Consider the following 12,749-nt stretch of genomic DNA (forward strand, 5'->3'; position numbering starts at 1 on the left):
TGCAACCAGGATTACAGGGTTTTATGTTTTGGAATATTTGGTTCTTGCTTTAAAGTCTGGAGACATTTGAAGCCTTCAGATGCAAAGATGTATTAACAACAATTTGGGTATCAAGAAGTAGTAATATACAAAATGTTTTTTCTCTCTTCACTGTACAGACTGAGATGTGATTAACTTAGCAAAACAGATGGAAATGAAAAGTCAGATTTTAAAAATTATTTCAGTTTTAATAACAATAGTGTTGGTGATATAGGAAAGAAAAATGGTTTTAAAACTTTTGAGTGTTAATATTTATATTGCCATTTTGCTTCTTTTTTTTTAAATCAGAATTGGAAGCAACAGAGAAGTGTATCAAACATCCCAGCTTTTGAATTAGTCGGAAGTTATAATCGTGATATTATTAGAACCTGTATCATTTGGATTGTTTGATTGATTTGTTACTGGAATTTATATACCCAACCCATCTGATGATGGGCAGCATACAATAAGTGCAGTGTAATATAAACAGCCACTGAAATCTCAGATGCCTGGCAAAATAAAAATATTTTGACTGCCGCTATAAAAATATTTAGGGGAAGGGCCAATCTGCCCTCCTGGGACAAGCTATTCCACAGTAGCAAGACTACAACAGGAAAAGACTACCATCAGGAACCAATCCACCCCCAGTCTCACATTGGGTGGGGACTCAAAGTAGCCCCTTCCTGAAAGACAGAATGGGATGGGTAGGTGCTACATGAAGATGTGCAAATCACATGACCATGGGCCTGAATGTTGATCACGGGATCATGGGGATGCTGTGGAGGACTAGTCATAAAGTTACTTTTCAGCACCATTGTAACTTTGAACGGTCACTGAACAGTGCAGTCGTTAAGCAAGGTCTACCTGTAAAGTTGAGAGGGTCAGTTGTGGCAATAGGGAGGAAAGGAGAGAGCACATTGGTAGTTTCGTACCTCCCAGTCCACACAATACAAAACTTCCAAGGTCATACACTTCTCCCTTCACACCTACATCGTTCCAGATTACAAAAAGGTTCATTGCTTGAAGTCACACTGGCTTCTCTTACCTACACAGGTGGTTGGGGGTAAACTGTTCTGCAGGTGTATTTTCTCTCATTCCGTGTGATATGAGAACAGGTATTAAAATTGGCGCAGATTCTTTAATATGTACTACATGCAGTGATAGAAAGGAAAAATGGCACATGGGCACATTGGTAAATAATTATTTTCAAACATAGATGACTTCCTGCCGGTATCGGCCCCTAATTCAGCAAGGAAATCTTATGCTGCATGGTTTATAACAGTGTTTCTTAACCTTGGCCACTTTAAGATGTGTGGACTTCAATTCCCAGAATTCCCCAGCCAGCATGGCTGGCTGGGGAATTCTGGGAGTTGAAGTCTACACATCTTAAAGTGGCTAAGGTTGAGAAACACTAGTTTATAACTAGTGACGCTAGCAGTAGTCAGCCTATTATGGCTTGAAAGCTCCCTGACATCCATCCCAGAGAAGAAATAAAGATTAAGAAGGTTTTGGATTCAGCTCTAATTCAGATTCTGGCTCAGAAACAAGAAAAGGATGAGATTTCCTTTCCCCTTCACCCGCAGGGCTACAGCAGCCATGGCTGGTGTAGTGGGGAGCAGTTGTCCCTTTCAGTCACAAGCCTGCCTTCTGTTCCCCGAGGGAGTCACCTGACCCCAGAGAGCCAATCAAGGAAAAGAAAAGGGCCCTGTCAGCTTTTGGGCGGGAAGAGTTTTGGCGGCTTTTGTGGGGGAGTTGCCTGGAGGAAGCCGTTGCCTCAGGCAAGGCTGGAAATGGTGTTCTTCACCTGTAGTTACCACTGTGTTAAGGGTTTGTTTGTTTGTATTTATCTCTTTTTAACTGTGTGTGGTGTGTGTGGAAACTTATCTTCTTTTATATCACCTTTCATGAAGCTGATTTTTGTTTAAATCCTGGAATTGACCATCAGCCTTCTAGCCACACACACACACCCAGCTTGCTTATTCTCCCTTTCTATAGTTATCCAGGCCCACTGTGGGGCGGGGATTTCCCCTTCAATCCTCTCCTGGCTCTCTAGAGGGACCCAGAGAAACCTGTTTATAACCCAGGGGGGTGATGGCAAAGGGCCCTAATTTTCCATTCACTGCTCACCCCCAGGTGTGGGTTACCTCAGAACAGAAATATCTCAGAGGGAGGGGATGACTGGACTCTGAGGGTGCCTTTCCCTAATTGCAGCTGGTTAAATATTTTTAAGGCTGCGCTGGAAATAAGCTGTGGAAGTGACTGCAATTTCAGAGGCAGTTTTTTCCTCCATTTCCATTTTTTTTTGTTTGTTTTCACTGGGAAGTGGAGGAGAAATGTCTTTATTTTCACAGCTAATCTGATACTAGCTGTTAAATGCTTTCTGTTAGAAAATTAAAGGCATTAATAAGCTTGAAATGATACCAGAGAGTTACTCATTGGAATTTATATTCTTTAATGATTGAAAAATATTTAAATAATTTCATTTGTGCATTATAAGATGAATGGTGAATGTAATATAAATCATCTCAAGGATAGAAGAAAAAGCTGGGTTCTTGGTGTTCTTGAGCTTGTGTCTTTTCCTTGTAGATATTTCATTACCAGGCTAGGTAACATCATCAGTGCATCATCAGTGCAGGGGGAAGTGAAGTTTGCTTCACTATTTATATATGGTAGCTTGTCCTGGAAGCCTTGATTGGGGCATTGTTTCTTGCTAGATGGGTGGCTATATCGATTGGTTTGGATTGGATTGGATTGGATTGGACTGGACTGGACTGGACGAGATGAATGAATGAATTAATTAATTAATTAATTTTAAAAAATCAAGGCTGGTAGAACAAGCTACCATATATCAATAGCCAGCAAATTTAACTTCCCTGTGCACTCATGATGTTATGTAGGTTGGTAATGAAATGTCTGCAAGAAAAAAAGAAAGCTCAGAGAACACTAAGAACCTAACAACTCAATCCTGAGTTACATATATTCTCTACTAGAAGAAAAAGCCATTTGTCTTCTTTATTCAGGAAAGACAGAAATCAGAACACTTCTGGAGTCTTTAATGCTGCAACCAATCCAGTTGATTCTAAATGAATGATAAATTACTCTGCAAGTAGATTTCCCACACCAAGATATTTGCTAAGATATAGTTGACCTTTTTTCCCCATAATAATAACAAAACATAATTTATTGATTCTCCAGTAATTATTTTGCATGTTCTAATGTAACTAATTTCCAAGTGCTGGTATACATCCCTAGGTCAGTGTTGAAAGGTTTCATTTTTCTTTTAGACTGGTTATGTTTATGTAATGGACAAAATGATTTTCTTTGAAAGAAAAAATATCAAAATAAATGGCATGCAATAGTATTTTCAGTTTCTAATTATATCAATAGAAGCAGTGCACTATTTTTTTTCAAATATTTACTTAGATTGCAGTTTTTAACACACACAAACACACACACTCTTCCATAGACACTGGGCGGCATATAACAGAATAAAACGAAAGAATACATCCAAAATGAAATACATAAAATTAAGAGAAATCCTGGTTAAGAGTACATTGTAATAATGTTGCTTGAACAGCTTTATGAAATGGCAGGAGGGGTGGGAGATAAGTAGTTCCAGAGTGAAACAAAGTATTGTTGTGATAGCACAAAATATGTGGATGAAATATTGAAAAGGTATCAATGTGTGTTGATCTAATTATTATAAAGGATTTTGAATGTAGTGATATGGAGTCATAAGGCTTACATTGCTAAATAGATCAAGGGATAGTTAGCTTCTTTTAGATATTATCTTTCTCCTCTTACTAGTATGGGTTACATATGGGACTTTGAAATCTATTTTGTTGATAAGGCGTGTAAACCTAAGCTTTTATATGATGGTTTTGAAGATGTGAATTGAAAAGTAACTGAGCTGTAATTAGAGTTGCTGTATTGGACTGAAGAAAATTGGGAACCACAATATGATAGAAAAAAGTTAGCAGTTTCTGTGTCTATTTATTGCCATCTAGTGTTCATCTGGATTTTTACAATTCAGAGATGGCATCCCTTCTTGTAATGAATATTATTTTTCATAGTTTTTCTTAGCGGAATAGCAAGCAGTGTCTATAATCCAATAATAGATATTTTTTCCTTTCCTTTTCTTCTTTGCAAATCAGAACTGTTATCAAACGTCTAGAAAATAATTAGATATTTGTTTTAAGAATGAAGCATATATTTTGACATATAGTACTGTAATCTCTTGGCATGCCAAATATGAACATTTGACTTCAATTTAATACTTCGTGTATCTCAAATATTTAAAAGGAATAGGCAGGAGTTTGGGTTTAGATTCCCAGCAAATCAGTAGCAGTTTGAGAAATCTTCAAGAACTCTTGATCTTCAGTCTCTCTTAATGACTGCAGAAATTTTCAAAAATTAAGGTGTAGGGAAAGGGAATTTTCTCATAAACATGGTGCTGAGAACTTTCTTTGCTTCTCTACATCCTCTGCTTCTTTATCTTGCTGAGAATTTTATTTATTTTATGTATTTTTATTTATTTATATATCAAATTTGTCACCACCCATCTTGTTAAAAAACGACTCTGGGCAGTATACAGAAAAGATAAACATTAATTAAAAATACAATATAACAATTTAACAATTTATCCTAAATAAATATTCAGTATCTTTCAAGATAATTGATGATAACTAAAAATTATTAGGCTCGGGGAATGTCATCAGGGTGCCAGCCACTCCCAGGGTTGGTTAAAACTCTTCTTGCCCCACACAAGCTGGCAGAACCAGGTCTTCAGTTCTTTCTGGAAAGCCGGGAGGGAAGGGGCCAGATGCACTTCTGAGGGGAGAGTATTCCAGAGGGTGGGGGCAATGGCAGAGAAGGCTGTCTTCCTGGGCCCCACCTCTCACTGACGGGGTCTGTAACATGCCCTCTCTGTCTGAGCAGGTGGGACGGGTCAATGTGATGAGGCGAGACGATCCCTTAGGTAGCCTGGACCCATGCCATATAGGGCTTTAAAGATGATAACTTTAAGTCACTGAAACTTGAGTTTGACCACTGATGCATCTACAGTGGTACCTCGGGTCACGAACTTAATTCGTTCCGCGACTCTGTTTGCGACCCGAATTGATCGCAACCCGAATCAAATTTTCCCATAAGGTTCAGTGTAAATACGGTTAATCTGTCCTGAACCATATGTATTTTTTTTTAAGCCACAAAAATATGAAACAAAGTACAGTACAGTACAGTACGAAGAGAGAGAACACTAACCTTGCTCGAGGTGACTTCTGGCGTGGAGGACAGGAAGGCGGGTGGGGAGGCGGTTATTGTTTGGAGGGAGAGTCCCCTCCCTACAGGAAGCCACGACCACATGTCACAGCAGGGAAAATGGCCACGGATCCTGTTCGTCACCCGATGCAGAGTTCGCGAACGGAAGCAAAATTTTGCGAACGGTGCTGTTCGTGACCCAAATTGTTTGTGAACAGAAGCGTTCGTGACCCGAGGTACCACTGTACCACAATATTTTGTACGCTGGTGTCAGTGATTCAGATGGGCATCTTTCCCAAACCTGCCTAAAGAGGCTGGAATTGAATCCAGAGCCTTGTCACTGCAAAACAGAAGTTCAGCCATTGAGCTCTGAATATATTATACTGTAACCTCAAATTGTGAACTGATACCATTCAGCCTGCATACAGTGTGTATGAGATTAAGACTTAAGATGATCACTGAGCTCAGGTAACCATAGAAGAAATTGGAAGATGGCATCTGAACATAGGTTGAGAATCATCCTTAGCACTGGACAACCATCAGACACACCATCTATTTCAGCCCCAATGGCGTTATTAAGTGATTTTATACCTAAACAATCATTTAGATACCTAATAATATTACTAATATTGGTATGTATCTTAAAGGTACAAAGCCTGATCTCTAAAATAGAAATTGCTTTGTCTTTTTTATTTTTTAAAAAAGTTATAACTGTGGTAATTCAAACCAAGCTGTATTAACCAGAACTCATTTTCTTAAGTAAGCTTTTTTGGGCAATTGTTTGTAAAAGGAATAGTTCATTTATTCTGATAAAACAGAAGCAATACAGCTTAATAACATTTTAAAGATTTTTTTTTTAAATGTCATAAATTTTCTTGTACTCTAGCCCACATCAGATACATGGAATGTTATCCTGAGCAAGGGGTATATCTAGATCCGTGTTGGAGAAGGGATAGTAATTAGTGACATCATGAAGAAGTCATGAAGACAGTGATAATGACTAATTGATAGTGGCCATTCACAAAACAATGCCTGTGTTTCACAAGCATTTTCACATTGTTGAATTGATTAACTTGAATTGTGATAAGCAACTGTGTCCCTGTTTAATTTTGAACTACTTGATGAATTCTAGCTCATCTTTTTTGTGGTGATGAAATTGATCTTGTACGCAATAAGGCCCACCTTGAGATCAGTCATGGGGAATCATGGAATATTTTTGGATTGTCTTATGGTATAATGTTTCTCAGTAATGGTCCCTATATTATGGAACTGCCTATTCCAAGAGTATTGCTCACAACTTTTTTGGCCTTCCAGAAGCAAGTTAAAAATGAACCTCTTTTGGAGAGCTTTTAAAATTTAATTTCTTGAGGGAACACCATACATATGTTCATATAGTTCTGTGTTACTGTTTTAAATCTTGTAATTATATTATTGTACAGTGAATATTTTATGTTTATACATTTCATAATAAGTTGTTTAATTGCAGTGTTTTAGAAATTTAGTAAGTAAAAAGCTAGGTTTTATATATTTATTTATTGATATATATTTATTTAGCATTATATATGCCTGTTCTGACTCCTCCTTTGTACTTCTCTTCATTTTTAAAATATGAAATAATTCCATATATAAGTTCTTAATTTATATACCTTGAAAATTTTTTTTTCTGGATATGACTTCTTTGGACATAGCTCTTTTTGAGCAGAATAATTATATTTTCTTCAGACACTTTTTTTTTTTTTTTGGTAGCCAGAATTGTTGACTGTGGATGGCTTGAAGATAAATTTGTTTTTCAGATTCTGAAAGGCTGATCTTGGAGTTTATTACATAAATTTGCTATGTAAGAGCACTTGGGTAAAAATATTGTAGATAATTAATATTCATTGTACTTCTGCAAAGTCTGATGCCAAGCCAAAAAGCCAGCTACCTCTTATTACTTGGAATATTCCCAAGTCTTCACATGTGATAACAGATCTTGTATTTCCAATGGTTTCCCTTGTTTGTTTGTTTTAATTATTCCTTCTTATATTTTGTTTAGGGATTTGAGTTGTTCTGCAGTTTGCTTATATAAAAAATAAAAGAGAAAGGAAAACTTTGTGATATCATTATGTATACTCTAGTGTATGGGTTCATCACAAAATATAGATGCTGCCATTGTCTATGAACCTGCCACCTAATTGTAATTTTAATGCATTACTCATATATTGGGTACATGCCCATTATAACTAAATTACTTATTGTGAATTCCTTGTCTCCTCCAGTTTTTGCATGTGATTCTTCATAAGAAATGCAGTAGGTTGAGGATAACATTTAATAGGGCTGAGTTGTGTGCCATATGAAGCTTAACTGGTTGCTCCTGCAGTTACATATTTATGTAAGTAAGATGGAAAACAGACTCTGAGGCTGCAAAGAGCAGCAGCAACCATGCTTACACATAAACAAAAATACAGAAGTTGTAAAATACAGAGTAAGACATACAGTATTGTTAATATTTTGTATTCTCTATTGCTCTAAAAACTGAAATTGCCTAGATTTTTTTAAAAGAACTGTGTTATTACATAAAATTGGCATGCATCTAACATTTAAAATAACAAGATATTTAAATAGCAAATTTGAAATATTTGAAAAATATTTAATATTTGAAATATTAAAAAAGAACAAATCAGTAATTAGTATTATGTGGACAGTATCAGTGGTTTGTGCTTTTTTAGTCTCTCCAAACCCAGCAAAGGCGGTGAGGGTGGGAAACTAGCTCTTTATTAAGCCAACTTTTCTGTGTGGCATGGGTCAGAATTGTGTTCATGATTACTTTTGACATGGGCATTTCAAAAAATAGATATTGTAGCTATATTTTTAAGATATTATTAAAGCTAACTGCAGTTTGTTTTTGACAATCTGCTGTCATTAGAAATGGAATCAGAGTTTGGAAATCCTTCTCAGAACCTTATAAGACAGGTTGGTTTAGTGTGTGACCCTCCTGATTATTGTTGGGATAACTCCCAACATATCTCACAATTGGCCATGCTACCCAGAGCTAATAGGACTTAGAGTTTAATAACATATGCAATGCCACCATTTCATCATCCCTGACCTGAAGGGAAACTGTAACTATGCAGTTTATTCCTCCTTGTGTACTTCATATTAAATGAGGTTTTTGTATGATGTGCAAAAATAGCCATTGTAGAGTGAAAAAAAGGTTCACCCTGTATTACTGCATTGCTTTTTGAGTTGTTGCAAATATGATGGGTTCTTTGTATTCACCAAACCATAGCTTTGTCATTAGGACCTTGCGTTGAGTTTTCATATTCTGTCCTTCTATTGTGTGTTCCAGTGTTCTCTATTACTGATGACATCTTAATAAAAGCAGAACTAGAAACCATGGATTCATCTGCTATCCATCTCAAATCTGGATAGAAGAAACAGATGGTTTACTTAAACTAGGAAGATAAGGAGGAAATTGGTAGGCATGAGAAAACCAGGAAACACATGAGGCTTGAAAAAGAGCATAGCTCATGGACATTTCATGGGGAGAAAGCCCTCCTCATATTTAAAGACTGGAAAACTTAGCTGGCTGAAGAGTATCCTGACACAGGAATAGAAAGGCTGCATCCAGGGATAGCTTTTTTCTGGAATTGTGTTTAAGTTCTTTCCAGGACAGAGAGGGTCAGTTTGTTGTGTTACTGTATATATTTTCTATATATTTGAAGATTGCTCCTAAAGTGAAGATTACAGGAAATCCATTGAAGTATATTCAGATAAACAGATAAGGCATAGTCCAAATGTGATTGTGTAGAGAAACGATGTTCATGAGGTACATACTCTTAAAGATTTAGAAAATGGAGTTCCAAAGAGCTTTAATCCATAGGGAACAGTACTTTATCTATAGTAATTAATTATTAAATATGTTTTTATTTATGTGCAGTGGCATGGATATTTTTCAGTTTTCCCCAGTCTGGTGCTCTACTTCCAAATACATCAACAGTACAACCTTTAATAATAATTTAAAAAATAAATTTTGATGCTTCTGATAATATATGACATTACTAATACAGATTATCTTAATAATAATAGGTTGTGTAAAGTGATATAAAATGTTTCATAAAAGTTACTGCTATACAAAATGTTTTGCATAAATTTGCCAAATAGTTCATTCTGAAACTTTCTCCAGACTCTAAATAAAATATAGCATTTTCTAATTTACCTCTGTAACAGGTGGGCTTTTTAATTTAAGAAGAAACCCAAGGCAATAATTGCTTGATGCAGATACTTTCAAAGCTAGTTACTTTTTTTAGCAAATGAGAATTCTAAGTTACTTCCCTGTGCAGGTGTCCAAATTAATCTATGTTTGGTTCCATGTAAATGAAAATCTGTGTTATATGGGAAAGAAAAGAGTTGCTGATTATGGCACTATTAAAGTGTTGTTTTTTTTAAAGGGATGCATCTGTTGATTATGGTATCATGGTACCAGTACTCTAGTGAAGTTTAGAAGCTTATCTTACTCTAAGTATCATAATTGAGAGACATAATTTTTAGACTTAGAAGATTACCAGATGAAATTGAAACCATGTACTGTTCCCCTAGAGCTAGAAATAAATTAGAAAAAAGGGATTCAACACATGCACATATGCAAGCATACAAATGTATTATTGCTTTCTGGGAAACAGGTTTATTTCAAAATGTCTAAACTTATTTTAGACATAAATTTATACACATAAACTCTTCATGCTATTCTATTTTGGAGTAAGCAACATTATGCAGAGCCCAGAAAAGGAGTAAGAAATATTAAGCCAAGGAAATCAACTCCCTGAGGTAAGAAAAACAAATACAGCTAAAATTAGTTCACCAGTATTCTGTATATCATGCCATGTGATTTTATCGTTACAAACCATCCTTGCTCCCACCACCTGTATACATGAATTCATTGCTGTACATTGCTTTGTGTTCTTTAAAGGTATCATCTCTCTCTTTTTTTTGAGAATCTCATCAGCTCCATCCAAGCACAACTTTCTCAGTCACCCCCTTCCCCTTGACACATTCACTCTTCCTTCGAATATTTGTTTTTCAATTTGATTCTCATTCCTTGTCTCTATATGGCATGCTTCTTTTGCATGCCTCTTTTGTACTGGTCAGTTGTCTTTGTATTTAATCCACAGATATTCAGGACCGATTTATTCTTGACCCTACCTGTTCTTGTTTTACCATGCATAGTTCTTCAGTACCCCAATTCCCCCTGCATTCAACTTACTTTTATGTTTCTCTTAAAAAGGGCCAATTCTCAGTTACATATAACAAGTTGGAGAGAAGCACACTCATATACACAGCCATTTTTGTTTCTTTCAACAAACATTCTTTCTTCACAACAGACTAAGTATTACCTACTGCTTTTCTACCAATACAGTGGTACCTCGGGTCACGAACGCTTCTGTTCACGGCCAATTCGGGTCATGAACAGCACTGTTCGCAAAATTTTGCTTCCGTTCGCGAACTCCGCATCAGGTGATGAACAGGATCCGCGGCCATTTTCCCTGCTGTGACGTATGGTTGTGGCTTCCTGTAGGGAGGGGGACTCTCCCTCCAAACAATAACTGCCTCCCCACCTGCCTTCCTGTCCTCCAAGCCTCAAGCAAGGTTAGCGTTCTCTTCATAGTGTACTGTACTGTACTTTGTGTCATATTTTTGTGGTTTAAAAAAAAAATACATATGGTTCAGAATGGATTAACCATATTTACATTGAACCTTATGGGAAAATTTGATTCAGGTCGTGACCAAAATCGGTTGGCGACCAAATTCGTAGGGGTCAGAACGGATTAACCATATTTACATTGAACCTTATGGGAAAATTTGATTCAGGTCGCGGAACGAATTAAGTTTGTGACCCGTGGTACCACTGTATTTAACATCTTAAGATTTCTACATCCATTTCCCCATCTTTTCTAAACAAATGTACGATGAAAGTACACAAATTCATCTACTTGTTCTAGCTTTTTGCCATTTATGTATAACTTGTAATTGTTCAGTGCGTTTTCCCTGTCAAGCAAAGCTACCTTGGTCTTTGGTAAATTAATTTTCAGTTCCATACTTCTCATTGCAGTCTACAGTTTATCTAACATTTACTGGAAATAATTCAGGTACTCAGACAACAATGCAGTATTACCTGCATAAAGAAATGCATGCTTGATGCATAAATGTACATGTACATTTCTATCCCCAACCAACAAACCTCTGTCACAAAAATCATTCCTTACATATGTGTCCATAAATATATTGAACAGCATGAAATATCCATGGAACATGAAATATCCATGTCTTATTCATTGCTCAGTGTTGAACCATTTGTTAAGCATTCAGTTTATTGAATGTATGCTTTATTTCCATGGTATACTGCTTTTGCAACATACAGCTACTCTATATTTGTGCAAAAATCTCATAATTCAAGCCTATTTATTTATTTTATTTATTATTTATTAAATGTGTATGCTGCCCATCTCCCCCAGAGGGTGACTATTCACTTTATAATATGCTTTTCTAAATCAACAAATGTGCAATTAACTTTCTGCAATATGTTTCTCTAATTAATGTTGTGAATTTCCACAACAGAAACAAATTGCTAAAGATTAAAAATTTGGGCTGTATATTTCCTGTCTGGCAGAAAGTTGCACCACATCTCCAAAATTTTGCTCATTGTCACCTCTTGTAGAATTCTCAGAATATTGTCAAGCACCTTCCCAGGCTCACTTAACAACTAATTATTAAGAGTTTTTATATTCACTCTTGCAAAACAATAATCAGGCACACCTACAGTATTTATAAACAGATTGCCTAGCCATTCCATTAAAAAAATACCCATATCTTAATATTTTTCTTGGATACTAACATTTATAGCACTCATTTCAGTTCTATCCCAAATAATTTCATCACTTCCATTTTTCATTCCTTGTTTGGTTCTCTTTACTGCCCCTTCCATTTTCCCTGCTCTTAATCATTTCTTGTGGTTTAACTTTCTTTTCTTCCTTCATATGTAACATCTTTCTCTCATTGTCAGATTTTTCAGCATTCATTTACATGTACTTTTTCTTATCCACAGCCTCTTTCACATCATTCCACAAAGCATCCTTTTTTATATTTGTCTTTAATGTAACTCCTCAAATGTCTGTGGCCCTCTGTAACATTCTTTTCATTCTGTTGTAAGCAGCTTATACACCCTCTTCCCCCATGTCTGCTTTTAATTCAGACTGTTGAGAGACTAATCTATCATCTAATACTGTTTTATTCAGAATTCCCACTTTCTCTTTCTGCAGTTTTACTTTCATTCTTGTCTCTTTCATGTCCAAAAGTCAGTCATAGCATTACAAGAAGTGGTCTGTTATACATTCAGCGTTTTTCTTCACTCTTGTATCCATCCTAAATTAATATTTATTCCTTTGGCATGCATATATATGAATAGACTGATGCTGAAACCTTGTATTTGAAGCAAA

General features: G+C 36.1%; 1 protein-coding gene across 4 annotated transcripts in view; it reads left to right on the forward strand.

The window, feature by feature from the left end:
• PARD3 (par-3 family cell polarity regulator) overlaps window positions 1–12,749 on the forward strand; it is a 574,792-nt gene that overhangs the window by 270,486 nt on the left and 291,557 nt on the right. The window lies entirely within an intron of this gene.

Source organism: Python bivittatus, unplaced genomic scaffold, assembly GCF_059951505.1.
Source record: "Python bivittatus isolate LINGU-HERP-01145 unplaced genomic scaffold, Pbiv_v1 ctg000610_np1212, whole genome shotgun sequence".
Classification (NCBI taxonomy): domain Eukaryota; kingdom Metazoa; phylum Chordata; class Lepidosauria; order Squamata; family Pythonidae; genus Python; species Python bivittatus.